The following is an 18,615-nucleotide window of genomic DNA, read 5'->3' as shown; positions in this document are numbered from 1 at the left end:
CGTACGGCAACGAATACAAGTAATTAGCGGGGAAAAAGTGATTACGAGAGGAAAACCTTAAAGAATAAAATTTCAAAGAAAAAAGCATGATTAACTGCTTATAAACGATCTTCTTGACTCATTTTTCAATTAGCAATAATTCAATCTATTCAGTCGCTTTCCAAAAGCGACTCAAGAGACCCTCATGCGTGCTCCATTTGGCACAAAGGCTGGGGAATGCGTAGGTTTCTTATCTGAATAATGTGTCCTCCATATCATAATGAGAATTCGACTTCGAGGTGCTTAATTGGCTCGCCGTTAAATTCTTCGTCTAACAAACAGTTTTAATATCAGATAAACCCATTCGCATTGGAACGCATAGTAAAAATAGAGCTGCTGCTGAATATTGACGGTCAAAAAAAATAATTACTCAAAACAAAGAATCCTAAAAATCCCCCGCTCTGAACAAGCTTTAGCGTAAAAATAAACCCCTCAGCCATGACACTAGAAAAATTAAAACAATAATAAAAATTGCTGATAATAGTCGTCGGACAAGCAACATAAATAAACATTAGCATTTAAGGCCATTCTAGGTTCTCGTCATGCGTCAGGGTTGAGTACGTTTTAAAAACCTATATAATGTGTATGACTCATCTACACTTCGAATTATCCGTACTTTCCGTGCATCTCTCTCTCTCTCTCTCTATATATATATATATATATATATATATATATATATATATATATATATATATATATAAACATATATATATAAGAGGTATAGACTTCCAGAATATTTTTCAATAGTTCTGGTCTCCGTTAGGAACCTCTACAGAGTAATTTTTTCTGCATTTTTACTCTAAGCTTGCAAAAAAGAAAGAATAAACGATGTCAACTTAATGGTCGCAGCTGAGCGGATGTATAGCGATAGCAAACTCTTCATGTATATCTCCTATCGTAGGGCCTTTGATGTGTTAACATAAAAAAAAATTCTTACCGATGTGACGTGACTGTTGGAGTACTTAAAATTGTATTAATTATCCTATAAGGTCTGTCGGAGAACCTGCCTTAATTTCGCCATTTCTATAAACGAAAAGCAAGAGTGTGGGTGGCAGATAACCATTTTAGGGTGCCATGTTGTTTGCTAAGACTCCGCTTTTTGGCAAAATCTGCCTAGAAAAAAAAAACGACGTCCGACGCAACGATATGCAAGAAATTCCTGACAGGTTGGAGGAAACTTGAAGAAATTCATTTATTCCTTTCTGTGGAAATCGCCTCTCACATAAAACTGAAAAGAACGCAGCTAAAAATCGGAAGCATTAGGTATTGCTCGAAGCCGATTGTATTCCTTTTTAAGGTCGCTCCGTCAATCGGTCATGTATGTAGAAAGAAAAGCATAGTTGTCTATTAGGGGCACCCACAGCTGCATACAGTACCAAATGTATACTGGAATAACGGTAAATTTACTCTAGTTGGCTCTGAGACCGAACATTAGCGGAGAAGAGAAGTTAATAGGCACTCTGCAAACCGTCTTTCTTAAGTACCGCTAAATGCTCTAGCCGGACAGAAAAGCCAGAACACCGTGGAAGGTTGCCTCATCTAATTTTGCCGTTTATCCGTTTAATTAACTCTTGATTTATTCTATCCATGTCTTTCTAATAAATGCCCTGCTTCAAGAATAAAAACAAAAAGAAAAGATATGAACGCTGTTCCTGCGTGCAAAAAAAATATTCACCGATACATTGTTCAAGTGCCCCGTAGATCATACCATGGAATGAATTTAGAAGACAAAGCGCAATAGGCATGGCGGCCGTAGCTTCCTGAACATCGTGTTCTAAATTCACGTCGTAGTATGGTCAACAGGGCAAGGTGCGTGATGTCGCAGGAGTGCAGAGGCCTCTTCTTTCTAGGAGGCACTGGTTGTGCGCACACAATCCGTAAGCACAGAGATAATAGTACAATAAGTAAATCTTTTCTTTATCCCTTTTGTAGATAAAAGTTGTGGCCAGCTTTAATGCTAGAATCTTATCCCGGTTTTATCTCAGCTTCCTTACACAGAACAAAAGTTGTTCGGCCAATTTTTTTTTTTTGCCCAAACACGGTTTCTTACATTTCTGACGAGACGTGAGAATGTGGTGTTGGGTTTTATTACCGTTCATTTCCAACAAATTACCGACGCCCAATGCTAATATTTAGGTCCACTCGTAGTGCTTTCAATTCCGCAACTTACTTCTGTCGCGTTCATTTCTGTCGTTTTTATTCGCTGAAAGCCAAGTAAGGTTTGAAAAGAGGAAGGAAGGTACGAATTATCTCTCCGTGACAACGCAGACGGAAACCTTTCATTCGAGATTATGCGATAATACCGGCTTCATGCAGGACCCTTTCTTGACGTGTGGCGAGAGAAATTGAAGCACCGACTTCAACTGTAAAAGAAGATACAACCGACGGCACCTATAATAGCAGTGCAGTCGACGCAGAAAATAAGAACGATTGTTTAGATCCCCCAATACAGCACAGCCGAAGCATAGTGCCGAAATCGAAATTGAACCTGTTTTTTTTTTCGTTGCCATTTACTCATCTCTGCCGCTTCCGCACCATCCCTACGCCGTAGTAAAAGAAGAAATATATATGTAGTTTTGGCTCGGGGCATGCAGGGGTAACAGAAACCAGATCACGGGGTTGTAGCCAGCAGCTCACCGTTCAAAGCGCCTCGCAGGTTCGCTGTCTGGGCACCGATAAAGAGTTCCCATTATTCGCAGACAATGGAACGAGGAAGGAAGAGCTAAGGGCCGGGGTTGTCCTCGCCTCCCTGGCTTCGCGGGGCCCGAACAAGACGTCGAGCAGGAGAGGAGAGAACCGTGCCATTGGTTCCTCTTTTTTTTTCCCTACCTGTCATTTTTTTTCTGATCTCTATTACTAAATCGGCCCACGCTTAGCTTTCTCTTTCTCCTGATCTTTTCCACCTGCAGCCTCTTCGGCCAGGCCGTTCACATTCAGTAAAGGGAGCGAGAAATAAAAAGGAAGGAGGTGTGGTGAGAGGGCTTATGCATTTTTGACAGCGCGCGATGCTTGTCGCGTTCGCTACGAGGAGGTACAAATTACGAGAATGGAGACAAAGGCTACAGCCAAGACATGACACGTGATGTGTCCTTGCAGAGACTTACTTTTCCTCCCGCCTTTGGCTTTCTGTGCTTTCGCGTCTAACGAATACGACACAGAGTATCTCGGTTCGCTTAGCACGCCAGATAATTCGACCTGACGCAGGGTACAATTTACTGGCCCGTGACGCAGCGCCCTGTGAATCTCGCTACGAGAGGCCCCCTCGTGGATTCCACAGTATCGGTTGGCGACGCGGTGCTGCGTTCAGTAGCAACTTAATATACGCTCAACGTGCTCAACAGTTGAAGAAAACGGGACTGCGCATTTTTGTGGAAGTGTGCTGGCTTTGTGCTGGCAGTGGTCTGGTTTTTTGCGGCTGAAATTTGTAATCAGAGACTATTTATTCCTGCGGAAAGCTTTCACAGGAACTTCGTAGTTGAGGAAATATTTATGTTCCAAATTTCGTTCAACCGCCTGCTAGCGTTCCTGACTAGCAAAGTTCTTAGAGCTACCGTACTCCGAAGTTTCCGTGAATGCTACAAAGTTTCTGTCAGAGCTCCAACGCTCCTGTGAAAGGTTGAGTGGATGCTAGTGAGTAAATACTCCTTTGTTACAAATATACATCACGTTGCGGGATTCTTCTATGCATTGTACTGACACCACTCTCACTTCAAGTTGTTGGTCAGTTTACTCTCACACTGCCGTATGGTAGTTTACTTGACAGAGCGACTACCGCAGTGAAGCGGTGGTCCCGGGTTCGATCCCCGGCCCCAGTAGAAATGTTTACTCAACTACGAGGTTTCTATGAAAGCTATATAGTTGTCCTTTGTAGCCGTATGACTGCGCTAGGACGGATGCTAATGAGTAATCACACCCTTGTTGCTAAGCTATCTGCAGCAGAGCCTATAAAGCATAACTCACGGATATAAAAGGAACAAACCGCAAGTAAGGGTGCTGGGCAATAGAGATGCACTGTGCCCTGGCTTAGGAGTTGACGACAAGCGACACATCATATTCCCATCTTCATAAAGCCTGTTAAGAAAAACTTCGCTAATATACTACTTCTGACGCTGTAGAAATGCTAGTTTGAACTTGTCTGCAACATTTCAAATTTATCTCCATGCGCGTTTACAGCGCAAGCTATTAGTCAGGCGTACGGAGACAACATACTCGTTGTTCAGAAAAGTTATACCGTCTCAACAGTGAGGTCAGTGCGCATCGCAACAGATGCCACTTGGACTAAACCGATCGTGTCAACACGTGCTTGTGCTATATCCAGGGTTGGGCAAAAGTTCCTAGGCCGCGAGGTCTGCTGAGCAGTTTATGTGGCCACTTAAGGCAGCTCTGCAGTTTCCAAGTTCCACAGGAGTGAGGATAAGACCTCCGCCCAGCTATCGGAGATTCTGTGAGTGTTAAGTGTCGTGAATGCCCCCATACAAGGGTCACAAGAAGACCGTGTGGCTTGGAAACATTAGACGAACCCTGCACGTCTATGCACCGTGACGCGCGGCTCCCCATTAAGCCGCTCGCTCAGTTTTGGCGAGTCGCCGTTATTCGTTTGTAGACCAGGCGGTGGGTAGCATGGGGCTGTACATGGAAGAACTTCGCGTATGTTGCAGCACACATGCAAAGGCGCGCGACAACTACATGAAAACCTTGAGCTGTGCGTCCGTTAAGCAGAAAAAGAACTTCGACGGCACGGGGAATCTGCCATGACAGTGCGAGATGCCTTAAAGATGTAAAGTTTGTGCCAAGATCAGTGGACGCGCACCCAAGAAGCCGAAGACTTCAGACACAAGAAATAGGTGATACATGATGGTGCTACTGCGGCCTCAGAGCGTCGAAGAGGAAACCCGTTCAGTGTTGCATCTTCGGTCAGCAACAGACTCTCATACAAGAAATATCAGTATAGCATACACTTAACCATCTCAACCATCCGCAAGATCACCTGGTGAATTATAGAGCTATGAAAATCTCACATCCTCATCTCTTAACCTTTTTTATTATCTACAACTGTGAGCAGCGGTCTATTTTTTTGTCAGTAATTGTAACTAATTAGAAAATTGTAAGTAATTACAAAGTTTCAGTCCAGCTGCCGGCAACGTGCAAATGCTAGTCAGGTTAGCACACTTCACAAAGCTATAAGAATTCGCTCTTAACACTTGTGTACCGTAAAACCCTTCGATGGAGGAGAAATTCTAGAGGCCCACGTGCTGCGCGATGTCAGTGCACGTTAAAGAACCCGAGGTGTGTGTGTGTGTGTGTGTGTGTGTGTGTGTGTGTGTGTGTGTGTGTGTGTGTGTGTGTGTGTGTGTGTGTGTGTGTGTGTGTGTGTGTGTGTGTGTGTGTGTGTGTGTGTGTGTGTGTGTGTGTGTGTGTGTGTGTGTGTGTGTGTGTGTGTGTGTGTGTGTGTGTGTGTGTGTGTGTGTGTGTGTGTGTGTGTGTGTGTGTGTGTGTGTGTGTGTGTGTGTGTGTGTGTGTGTGTGTGTGTGTGTGTGTGTGTGTGTGTGTGTGTGTGTGTGTGTGTGTGTGTGTGTGTGTGTGTGTGTGTGTGTGTGTGTGTGTGTGTGTGTGTGTGTGTGTGTGTGTGTGTGTGTGTGTGTGTGTGTGTGTGTGTGTGTGTGTGTGTGTGTGTGTGTGTGTGTGTGTGTGTGTGTGTGTGTGTGTGTGTGTGTGTGTGTGTGTGTGTGTGTGTGTGTGTGTGTGTGTGTGTGTGTGTGTGTGTGTGTGTGTGTGTGTGTGTGTGTGTGTGTGTGTGTGTGTGTGTGTGTGTGTGTGTGTGTGTGTGTGTGTGTGTGTGTGTGTGTGTGTGTGTGTGTGTGTGTGTTTTCATTTATGGAGGTTTGACGTCCCAAAGCGACTCAGGCTATGAGAGACGCCGTAGTGAAGGGCTCCGGAAATTTCGACCACCTGGGGTTCTTTAACGTGCACTGACTTCGCACAGCACACGGGCCTCTAGAATTTCGCCTTCATCGAAATTCGACCGCGGCAGCCGGGATCGAACCCACGCCTTACGGGCCAGCAGCCGAGCGCCATAATAACCACTCAGCCGCCGCGGCGTGTGTGTATATATATATATATATATATATATATATATATATATATATATATATATATATATATATATATATATATATATATATATATATATACATATATATATATCGAGAAAAAGAGAGAGATAGAATTTTACCTGTGTCTTATAAAAGGTGCCTGTAAGCTCACTGCCTTGTTTGCCTCAAGCTGTCATCCCGTGAAAGCTGGTTTCAGTTGCACTAAGTCTAGAAAATGCACCATCCAGCTCAACTAAGCTTCTTGCTGAAGTTCGGGGTTCGAAGTTCGGGGTTAGGATAAATCAGGCGTATTCTACATAAATTTTTAAAAACATACCAAATTGTTGTGTGCTTCGTTCCTTTTAAATATGCCAACGGGACATGATAATAAAGCTTCAAAGGCGAAGACCTCAACGTGACCTTTATAAATCGTCTTGTAGACAAGAGGCCGGTGGCTCGGCTTGCTTCCAATCTTGTGAGATTTAAGCCCGAGCTGCATCGCGAGAGGACGCAGCGCGTATGTGCGTCCAGACTCTACGTACTTAGCATTGCGAGCTCTAGGATAAGCGAAAGTAACGCCCACGAAATTTTGCTAAGAGCCTCTAATGCCCCTCTAGTTAACGCAGAACAAGCAAATGGGGACGAAAGTGCGGCACGAGCAAGGACAAAAGCCGGCGCTTTTTTGGGAATTAGAGGTCCCAGACGGAGTACAACAAAAAGAAAAAAAAATCCGAGATCTCGAGACTTGAGATACCATTTTGTAAAGAAATAAGGGCGCACTTTGCTCCCACGGAACAGCTCCAATATCAGCCTCGTTTCTGGATAACCGACGTGGCAGCGTCCTCGCGCAAGACGTCGTTAGAAGGCGCGTCGCGAAAAAGCGCGTCTCAAAAAGCAACGGTGCCGTAAACAAAATATCGGGACGCTTTTCTGGCTTCAGCATGGCGACCGAAATGGACGGCAGCGCAACGCAGCGCGGCAAAGGCACGACCGCGATGCGGGCGACTGTACAGCTACTCCAGAAAACCGCAGAGAAACTAAATAGGCTCAGCGCGCCCTCTTGTTCTTCTATTCTTTCCTCTCAGCTTGCACCCTATAGCTGCCTGGCGTCTTCTGGGAGCAGCCGGCAACGCTCGCTAGACACATTCTGGCGCAGGCAAAGAGCCATAATAATTCAAAGCTTTATACTGGGTGAAGAAGGGAAAAAAAAGGCCACCACCGTCTGGAAGACGTGGAAATAACGAGAGCTGTTTGGTTTACTAGATGAAGAAAGCGAAGAAGAACGCGCCGCTCGTCTCGAGAAACGGAATGTAATAAATACCATTTGAAACGGGGTGGATTGCCACCATGCTCGGTTACGCGTGCACGCGCGCCGCCTAGCGGAACAATCGCCGCCTAGCGCCATATATCAGAGAAATTACGCTGCACGTCTACCGATTGTCGAGTTGCACCCCAAGATACGTCCAGAACTGAATTTGCTTCGTTTGGGGGGTCAAGGTGAGTCTAGAATTCGGCTTGCGGTGCGATATGGTTACGCTTCAATTAGTAATTGCATGTATACAATGTTTACCTATTATTTAGGTGCGGTTTTATTTCTATATCACAACCCACAGGGCTTTATTTGCCTACCAAATTCGGTATAGAACTGTCCTCGGATGGGTGCCCGTTGTTGTCGGAGTATATATAGCTGAAAGAGACAGTTTTCCTCTCAGTTTTAGGATGTTTTTGGTCGGGGAAAGGAATGATAGGTCACAACCAATTTTAATGGCCGCCATCTTGAATTATGCCACCATTTTGTTCCCTGACGTTATACTCGCATAGTACTACCTCTATCTACCATATTGGACCATGACGTCATCATTGGCACGCGGCAGGTGGTTGTTTCTACAATGCTATTGTAGATGACGCTACAAGTCTCAATGCGAGATGCGCTGTTTTCAAGCTGCAGCAACCGATGACGCTTTGATCTCAGGGTGGTAGGAGACCGCATGAAATTTCGAAACGTGATGAGTAGTTGCTGCCAGAGAAGGCGCTGTGATCAAGGGTGGTAGCAGACCCCGCGAAATCTCGAGACGTGATGAGTAAGAGCTAACGCTCTTGAAACAAATAGGATTACCCTAAATCATGAGATAAAATTTTCGCAAACAGTTCGTAGGACTGAAGTTTTACGAGCGGCGCAGGATATATAAGTTATCATCCTAATTTATTCCCCATTTTTTGAAGCGCCGGCTTGTTAGCGTTTTCTGTCGCCACACACCGCATTTGACAAATGCCAAACAGAACTTTGTTCCTCTATAGGTAAAGTGACCAAAATCACAGACAATCTGCAACTGGCATAGTAATGACAGCCTTTGAGTGACAGTGATGAACAGAAAACCATGCTCAAATTCAGGTGGCGAAGCCAACCGGCAGGAAAGTGAAACTGGGTAAGAAAAGCACGTTGAACAGTTTCGGAAATTGAAGGTAAAGCACAAGCGGTCATATTCATTACTTGAGTAATATCTCGTCTCGCAATTTCGTTGAGTGCAAAACTGTATTATTTGTCTTTACGTGAAATCAAACATCATATGCCCGCGGAATGGTTAGATGTGTTCCTAGCTATCACAGTCATAGAGAAGGAAAAATATTTTATTTGAACAATTTTTGTCTTAGAACCCGCTTCAAAAAGGATATAAAATAATAGTGTGAGGCAGAGCATATTTACTGTTACATGAACTTCGCGTCATGTAGTTAACACAATAAATGTGCTAAGTACAGGGCGCCTAATATCATTTGCGATTAGATACGAAGCTCTTATAGAGTGCCGAAAGAGGAACTTAAGGCAGACTTATAGGAGCAATGCGAAGGTAAAAAACAGCTGGTGACCATCAGGTAACGGCAGATTTATTGAAGGACGGAGGAGAAATTGTGATATGCACTCCCTTGCCCCCACGGGGAGGCAAGGGAGGGGGCAAGGGAGTACATCAGCCTTCAGTCTTTGTTAGTATGGTTGCCAGTATTCCTTATATTTTTACGATTTCAACTGATTAACTCTTCTATACTCTTCTATAAGTATCCGTCAGCCCGCAGGTCTGAGGGTAAAGACGATGCGCAAAAATAACTAATCATTACCGAAAGGTTTTTGCGATAGATTAAGAAAATCAAGCTTTGGGATAATACTTGATATGAAAGAAGTACAGTTTCACAACGTGAAATTGTGTTTCTTTTAAACAAGTTGTAATTAAAAAAGGAACTGAGACGTTCTCAACGATAATCCATGTTAATAAAACAGACCCACTCGAAACAAAATAGTCATTGATGTAAGGCGGGGAAGGCTAGAGTCATGAAGCTACGAGGTTCTATATACCACTACCTTGACAACTTAGGTTCTCAAAAAGGAGCACAGCACCGAGTCGACGTAGCTTGCGAAGAGTAACGAGTGCCACTGTTAGTGATTTTCTTCTTTCAACATTAAAAACCTTGTGCTGAATCAAAGATAATAATTTAAAAAGTTATCCGTCTGCAAGCACAGGTAAATCTGTCAAACCAAAAGAAAATTTTAGCTGCCGTGTAGTTTCGAAGCAATCGGGAATAACTCCAACGAAAACCCTTAAATATTGCTCAGTACCAACCTTAACAGCAAGTTCGCTCACACAGCTACTATGTGCATTAATATCAGGATCCTACCTCTAATTTGAAATCGGTCACGACATTCATCATTTACACGACCATATCGCAAGTGGCAAGCTTCAAACCGAGCAGCCGACGCTCTCAAACTGCGAAATACGAGAAAGTCTGGGCAAACAGTCGCCCTTGCAAATTGAGTGGAATAACCGGGCTGTACTTTCGGGACAGCCGCACTGCACCCGTTCAGTCAAACTGGCGAAGCTATGCAGCATGATGGCATCGCGCAGGAGCCCCTGTGTCTGGAATGCGCTGTCCGCGAGCTTGACGTACGCTCGGGGCTAAATGGAGCGGGCATGATACCTTCCTAATCCTACCGAACGGAAGGCACGACGAATACCGGGTGCAGATGCCACAATGAAGCCCCTGATCGCGCCACTTCCACAGTGAGAGTTTACAACGTTCTCCTCGCATTCCCGCTGCGAGTCTCCGCGCTTCGCTTGGAGCTCGGGCCCAGTCGGGCAGACTGCCGCGCTGGCGATCCGGCCTGACGGATGGGAGGAGCACGGGTCAAGCGCGCGCTCTGCCGTGAAAGCGGCGCACGTAATGCATATTGCTGGAACTCATTAACGGAGAGCATTCGGGAATCTATGGCCTCATTAGCCGATCGGGGGAAGAAGCCGCGCGTGCATGCTTCCGCCGCCGCCGGACTATATGCAGGCCCCCCGCATCCGATTAATGCGATCTCTTGCTAACCGGTGCTGGTAGGCGGGATTACGAAACGGCGGAGACGGACACAGGCGAGCTTTGCGCAAGATCTATAGGGTGAGGAAACACAGGAAGAGGGGAAATAGTTTTCGGACGCAGTGGTTGGTAAAATTCTCAGATTTATCATCGAGGTTTACAATTGTTTGGCAGCGGAAACGACAGGTGGAGGAAAGCTTGCAGGTTGGTTTCTCTTATTGGTGGCGCAATTCGAGATAAGAGCGAAGCAAGTTATGGAAGTTATGGAGCCACAATTGTTAACGAGCTAATTTCGGTCCTCCATGTTGTATAAGTCTAACTCTTCCCACGCGTTATGTACTCCGTGAACAGCTCACAACGGCAGCCTTCCTAAGTTCCGGAAAGAAAAACATTTCTTCAATTCCCTTACTGTGCCTCCTCAACTCCTTCATCTCTCGTTCTTGGGTGTGACTGGGGGAACGAATATTTTGCTGAGGGTTTTTTTTGTGTGTGTGTGCACGTGTGACTGAATCTCGTCATGGCTATGAGCAATTTCCCGCGCCGTACATAGTGGAGCTGAACGCTGTCAGCACTGCGGGAAGGACAGAGGAATAGGTGTGACAAATACCACTGCTAGAAATAAATATACTTCTCCTCTTAACGTGTCCGTCAAGTGCCGCCCCATGATATGTCGGCCTTTTTAACTCCTGAGAGGAAGGTATATCTGGTTTCCCCACAGTCGTAATCGTTGCTTCGGCGCACGCCGTGACTCTGACGTGCGTCTATTCTTTCTACTTTTCCCTTTTCCTTCAGTCTATTCTTCCTCTTCTACTAGCACAGGGTAGTTATAGTGGCCGATGCAGTGGGTGCCGGTCGACTGACCCGTGCACTTTCGTGTTCTTCATATTGTCACTTACTAGTACTACCAGTACTTGCCCTTTACAAAGTTCTAATTACCGAATATTTGAGAATCTTGTCAGCTGCCGGATGAAGCTTTACAGCATGTCATTATCCTTTATTGCACTCTTTCATTCCAAGCTTGTGTCGTAAGATATTGCATCATCATCCTGCTTGAAATATGAATTGAACGCACCGCACGGGCCCCACTTTGCTACGGCTTTCGCGTACTTTTTCTCAGCGGCTCGGCTCACTCCTAACTTTTTCTTTGTTCTGCGTTTCTTTATTGCAGAACAAGCATCCTTTTTTGAGCCTTCTCGTAAATACTTACAACGTCTGTTCTTGCGTCGCCTTCCTCCACTCTCTCTTCTCCTTCTGCGCTGCCGAACAGCCGGCCACGCACGTTATAGACAAAGAAGCTTTTCCAGGCAACACCCTCTGCCCCTTTTCCTCCTCACCCTTCCTGTGTGGCTGCAATCCCCTAAAAATCCCCGCCGTTTTTACAACCCCCGCATTCGCCCCCATTTCCTTCATGGCCTCGTGGATCCAGCTCGCAAGGAAGAAGCCTTTGTCCGTGTTTCTTTCTTGTCGAGTTTGTTTCGTTACGTGGCTTTATGAACCGCGGCTGCCGCCTTCCCCGCGCTCTCGGCTGCCCGGACCCCGCCCGCGCTCAGCGCAATTCCACTTCTTTCTTGGCTCCCGCGACCACAGGCGGCGTGCTAAACGCGCTTCAAAGAATCTACGCGTGTCCCTCACTGCAAACGGTGGAATGTACGCAGGAAAAAGCACCCAAGCGTGTTTTCCTTGTTTTTTTCCTTTTTTGTCAAGACAATAAAACGCTCACATCAAAAAGGAAACACTGTCATCCACACAGTGTAGTTCGCGCTGTGACGTTAAAATAATAGGATTACGGTTTAAACAATGCCCCTCTAGAGGAACAAAACCGACTAACAGCCTCAGTGGCTGCCCTATGTAAAGGCAGAAATTGGCCACCGCAAACACAACTTACGTAAGTGTAGAGGCTCTTTCAGAAATGACAAAAGAAGCAAGTCAAGTTTTATTTCCGCCCACTCTGGCCCTCATTGCTCCGATGCCCACACATCGCACGTATCTTGCTGGCGGGCAAACAGTACGAAGCACAAGCGTCCTTCCCTTCCCACTCTCTGCATATAGTCCTCGCGCCCCCTCCTACCCCCCTCCCCCCATTTGAGTCGCAATCCCAACCCTTCCCTGGACCGCAAGGCGCAGTTCCATGGAGCGGCAGCCGCATGGGGTCTTAGATGATGAGGGGCAATTGTGCGCAACGATAGTTCCTACAGTGGCAGCGTTCCCTCCGCCTCAAACGGCTATTCGCTTCCTGGATGGCGCAATTTTGTTCCTTGTATTTTTTTTTTTCGAACCCGTACCAGCCCGCTTGTCGCGAAAGCAGCGTTCACGAAACATGCTGCGTTATTAGCTGGCTCGCTCCCCCAAGCTGCTTCGGCGCGCACAGCTCTCATACCGGAGATAGGGAGAGTCCCGTCTTCTCGGACTGTGCGGGCCTTCTAGATTTAAGTTTTCTAGATTGCAACGCACAACAGAAAGAGTTGTTGGAATCTGCTATTAACAGTAAAGAGTGGGGGGTGACTTCAGGCTCGCCCTGAATAAAATGTCATTACCAGCGCGCGCCTGCTCTGAAAACTTAAGTCGATATCAGCTAGCGAGGAGGAAGTCGTAGCTCTAACTCGCATCCCAGTTTTCTTGACCGAAACACGTACAAGTCCTCAGAAAGCCGCGAGACTGGAAAAAGAGCTCGTATGTCCGAGGGCGCCATTTTAAAGCTAGCATACAACACCAGACCCATGACTACACGGGCTTAAAGTTTTAAGTTGATGCTACTAAGACTTCACGCTTAGTTTATCGCTGAGAGCATCATTGAAACTGCCCTTTGCGCGTCGTCTACGTCTTCTTAAGTTCCACCGCAAAAGGTGTGAATATCGTGCAAGTCTCTCTTTTTGTAGCGATTAAAAGCAAAAGCTACTGAGGCGTGAAGCCTTATTGGTGTCGCTGTTATCCAGATTCCAAGACGAGCTCTTTTTGGCCGTCCCGAACCCCACTACGCTGCCACTTAAGCTCACTCAAGCACAAAGCCTGACTTTAAACGCCAGAAAAAAAAGCGTAATATATTCGCCTTTTACTTTTAACCATACTCCAAAAACAGCCTTTACAGTAGCGTTGTTTTTGTTTTGTTTTTTCTGTGTTTTCGTTCTTCCTGCAGAGCCCACCGTCCATTCTGTCGACGCGGGGACACCCGCCTAGGTATTAAACGCGAAGCCCGCTGACGGCTTTTCTATGCTCTCAAAAGACGATACGTCGCACTAACCCTCACGTATGGTGCCAGGTATATTGTCCCACGCTGACAATACTAGCGGCACGAATATGAAATCCCCTGTCCAAAGCAGCAGCGCTGTGTGCCAAGGTACAAAGGGCTGTGTTTACCCGACGGCATTGTAAATTTGGCCCCCCCGCACGCTACAGAGCACTCTGGCGCTGTTCATACTGTAAAATGTCTGGTATTTACCTATTCTTTCCCTCTTTGTCCTGCCTAGAGCACGATTCTAAATTTTAGAGTGTTTTTTTTTTAAAGAAGGCCAATTACCTGTGCAGATTTTATGAACTACGCCTGCCAGTTCCCCTTTTTTTTAAGGCTACACCTGTTCGCTCAAAGCACTGCGCCTCATTTTACACCAGATATAAATCTTTTAGATATGTTCTCTGTAGCGCGAAAAAGCTGCGTGGCATCGAAATTACGTCATTCATGGCAAATTTTGCGATATAACAAATGACCTAACCAATATGTACTGAAATGAGAACAACCTCGTACCTCGGGATCAATGCCGGATCAAGTCCGACTCTTGAATAAGTAGCAAGCGTGATTCAAATACCGCATTGTTTCCTGTGGCCGAAGGCCTTGATTAAAACACCAAGAAAGCAGTAGGTGTAACCAGCGGCACCCGATTATTCTTGTATGATCTGAGAGATCGAAAAAGAACTCCTAGTTTCTATTTAAGCACTTTAAATTCTTATCGAAGCTATCTTTGCTTCTCTATTGTCTTTACGTGTCTTCCGGCAACTTTCCAGCTCATTAACTTTTTCCCCTTCATGACAGGCCAATAATAAGTTCGACGACCTGCCGCACCTGCCGAAGTTGTAAAAAAAAGCGAACTAGAAACAGTTTGCGCCAAAGTTCAGAAAAATAAAAACGATTGCAAGCACACCTAACGAGCTCTCTCTATTGACCTTTTTCGTTGGAGGAATACGTTCGACGTCAAGACGTCAACTGCAGGACACGTCATTTGACGCGAACGCTGAGCGGCCACAAAAGACGAACACAATCAGTAGCAAGGAAGAACGGAGGGAGAGTAGGGCAGGCGGATGAGTGACAAATATTGATTAATCATCGATATTCACCAGGAGAGTGCGCTTGTTTGCGCTCGCGCCTCTACATATACACGCCGTTCCTACGCGAGTAGCGAGAGGCGAAGTTAACTTTCGCACACATGACTGTCCTTGCGATTCTCGCCGACCAAGCTTTGCCTCCTCGCTCCTGCTTCTCCCATGCTTCGAGCGCAAATTTACTCTAGGCGTCTCTTTCCCCTGATGATTCAGCGAGCCCTAAGAGAAAGCGCGAGAAAAATGGGGCCGATGTGAGGGGAGGGAGTATTCAGAAATTTGCATAATGGCGTTCTCCGAGGCCAGCCGTGATTAGCCGACGCCCTCGGCAGTCTCACTGTTTCGATCGGTCGGTGGCGGCGCGCTTCCTGAGTGAACACACCCGTCAGGCTCTGGCCGCCACAGCAACGCCGCGGCTCAATGGAATGAAGAAACGCGCCCGAACCGCAGCCACCGACCTTCGCAAATCGCCGAGATGAGCTGTGCCGCCGCGCCGCCGGTCAATCCATAAAGGGAAGGTGCGCGTGCGGTGCTCTGATCATGCTTTCCGCGATCCGGTGCGCACTGGCCCCTTGTCTGGACTCTGCTTTTTCGCCCTGTATTGCTTGCACAAAGTGTGAATCACTAGGTTAACAGGTTATGGTGGACAGACTGTTGAGCAGTTCTTTTTGGCGTAATAAATTAGCAGAACAGATATAAAACGGATGCGATAACATAGCAGCGCTAATTTATTTCTCTACACATGCGTTGTTTCAAAAGCACGACAATTAAACAGCCAATGACGCGTGAAAATCGTGAAGGTGAAAATTATTTTTCGTGTGGTGTATACAGCTGTTGCAGGGAAAAAAAAAATAACGGGCCCATATTAATCATAAGCGCTACCCTCTTCTTCTGCGGCCACCAAGGCCTGTTCGTGACCTTTACCAATAATTCAGTCGAAGTCTTCCAGAAAGCATTTCATAAGTTCAAACTCCCGCGGCTCACTTGTCGGCCTGAGGGCACTTTACAACGCGCAGTCCAATAGTACTCGCCAATAATAAATCACAAGCATTCTTGTTGTTTCTACCCGCCGCGCAGGATCAGTGGCTTCTGCGTTAGGATTCTGGTCCGAAGGTTGCGGGTTCGATCCCGTCTGTGGTAGCCGTATTTCGAATGAGGTGAAATACAAAACGCCTGTATGCAGGCAGCGCGATGTCACAGCATGTTAATCACAGGTAGTCTAAATTAATCCTGAACCCTCCCCTACGGCGTCCCCATAGCCTGAGTCACTCTGTGTGGTCAAAACCCTACAACCCTTTTTTTCTTATTTATTATTGCTGCTGTGGGACTCTAGGCCTTCTCAAAAGCGCTGCGAAACACAGTTGATCGAAGTTGCAAGTCAAGTGCAGTTCGGAGGACAACCGTCTGCAGAGAAACTCACCCAAATAGTTTTTTCCGTATGTAATATGCGTTGTTAGTCTCATCAACAATCAAAATTTTCACCTGAGCCTTTCCAACCTTATCGAAAATCTATATTGTGTTATTGGGTATGGGTGATACCGGCGATATGGGCACATGTGCCCGTATGGCCTCATATCAGCTCCCATATCAACTGCACTTGCTTCCCTATGTCCCATAAGAAGTGATATCGGCCACTATATGGGACAATATGTCTTCATTTGTGTACCATAAGAATTCATGTGTCCTATATAAATTCATATGTTCCCATATGAATTCATATCTGTCCCATTTAAAGTCATATGGGAGTTTTCCAATGGGAAAGCATTCGTTCTAGCGCCACCATACTCAAAAGCAACGCGCCGTCGCCGGTATCTTTAATGCGACACCATTGCAAGCCTCATCAGAAAAAAGTGTCGTCGGTCATAAAATTCGCCCATTGGCTAGAGGAAAGTGACGTCGCCTGACCGGAAATGACAAAACTTCCAGTAAAGTCATCAACTTCTAATGTAATCGTATTCCCAACACATGAGGTAATCAGGTGTAACAGTGGATGTCTTTTTTTTTATTGCGCATTTAATACTATTGCTGTTGGCTAAGGCATGTGACCCACCGGGCTTCTGCAGAAAGGTTTCTCTGCTCCTTCATTCTCCCCAACACCTCCCGCATCGGCTAATAGCGGCTACAGCTCTCTCGTGACGTGACGTCGAAGAAAATGAAGACGCATTCTTAAAAGAAAAAGGGGAGAAGACTTTGAAAAACTCGTCAACAGAAACCGATTTTTGAGCATGACTAGGACTTCTTCTGCACGTTTAACATCTTTTTTTAAATATTATTTTGCTTTATTCGACAGCTTTACATTAGTCAACGTTAAGAGTGAAGACACAGGAGGAGGAGTTCGACCGTTTACTTCAACGACAGCCATCCGACTACAGTCACAAAGTGAACGGTATTCTTCCGCATATAGTACATAACAGTCACATGGCAATCGCGGCTGCCGACACAGACACGCGGTCGAGTCACGCGCATCCACCAGTAATATAAACACTATGTCGCATCCGGCGGTAGCTTCACGAACAGGAGGACACGAATAAATTTCCTCTCCTTGCCACGTATCCCGTGCTTGCCTCGAAACAGTTCTGAGTAATACAATAGCGCCTATATAACAGTCCACAGCACAGAAAAAAGAAGACGAAAGAAAGCAGCTGAACCCGGCCTGGGTTCCTTTTCTTAAATTGTTGCACAAGCATACAGAAACAGCGTAGAAAGCTATCATTTCCAACAACTATTTCGATATGAATTAGTAATTATGGTTTGGCAATTTTATTACTATCATTAAAGATTAAACAAGTCTAGCTACAAGGAATCCTAAGGTAACGTAGGTATGCAAAAAAAAATAACGAAAGTACAGAAGCACAGGTGATAAGAAAGTAACTAGCTAGATAGGAAATAAAGCATCAACAAGTGCAAAGCAGCACGCAATCTAATCATTCCAAGGGACAGCTCCCTGCGGTCCAAAATTGCTTCAGGGCCCCCTTCAAAGTTCTACGCAGAAGCAAGAGATAATTTCTTTCTGAAGCGCCAAGTGCCCTCTTTCCAACTCTGCACAAATACGTAGCCTGAGCATTGACCGCAGTTTAGATCACGTTCATATTACTGAACAATCTGCTTGCAAGTGACTTATGAGCCTCAATAAGCAACATTTATCTTTCCTTCGACCGCTACGTGTTCGGCGCATGGAACAGTTCTGATGAACTAGCCTATGAGGAAAGCGACCAGGGTGATAAACAACGAGATGAGCGTTGGCCAATCAGGAACCATTATGATGAAAGGCAAGTTGTGTGCACCTTTCCTATCCTTCCGACCCTAAATATATAGTACGCTTGGTCCAGAGCACTACAGAGACGACGAGCAAGTGTGGCTTCTCTACAAATTGCTCCCAGAAGCCCTTGCCCTAGGCCTCTGCGCAGTCAAGTTTCGTACATATTTCTCTTTATGCTCTCTTGCTTATACCAGCGTCAAATTAGTGTTTGCTCTCCTATCTACTATTGGGGCAGGATAATAATTCTTCGGACCCTCGCAGAAGCAACATCATCTTCAGCACAGAGAAGCTACTAACTTCTGTGTGCGCAGATGCTGATCACAAACGCAAAAAAAATTAAGACAAAACAGACGTGCAGATTGCAAAACCTCGATGAAGCGGGAAAAAAAACGAGAAGATTGCGATGCTCATCGGAGAATGATGATGATGTTGTTCGGCTTGCATCCCGACGCGGCAATTCTGAGTGTTTCGCAATTATGTACTGAGTGCACGAGGGAAAGGCGTATACAACGTTAGCGTAAAAGCAGTAGAATCACCAGCCAATAACGATTATACCAACTAAAGAGCGTA

The sequence above is a fragment of the Amblyomma americanum genome, chromosome 6 (assembly GCF_052857255.1).
Source record: "Amblyomma americanum isolate KBUSLIRL-KWMA chromosome 6, ASM5285725v1, whole genome shotgun sequence".
NCBI lineage: Eukaryota > Metazoa > Arthropoda > Arachnida > Ixodida > Ixodidae > Amblyomma > Amblyomma americanum.
Note: the sequence above shows the minus strand (reverse complement) of the source record.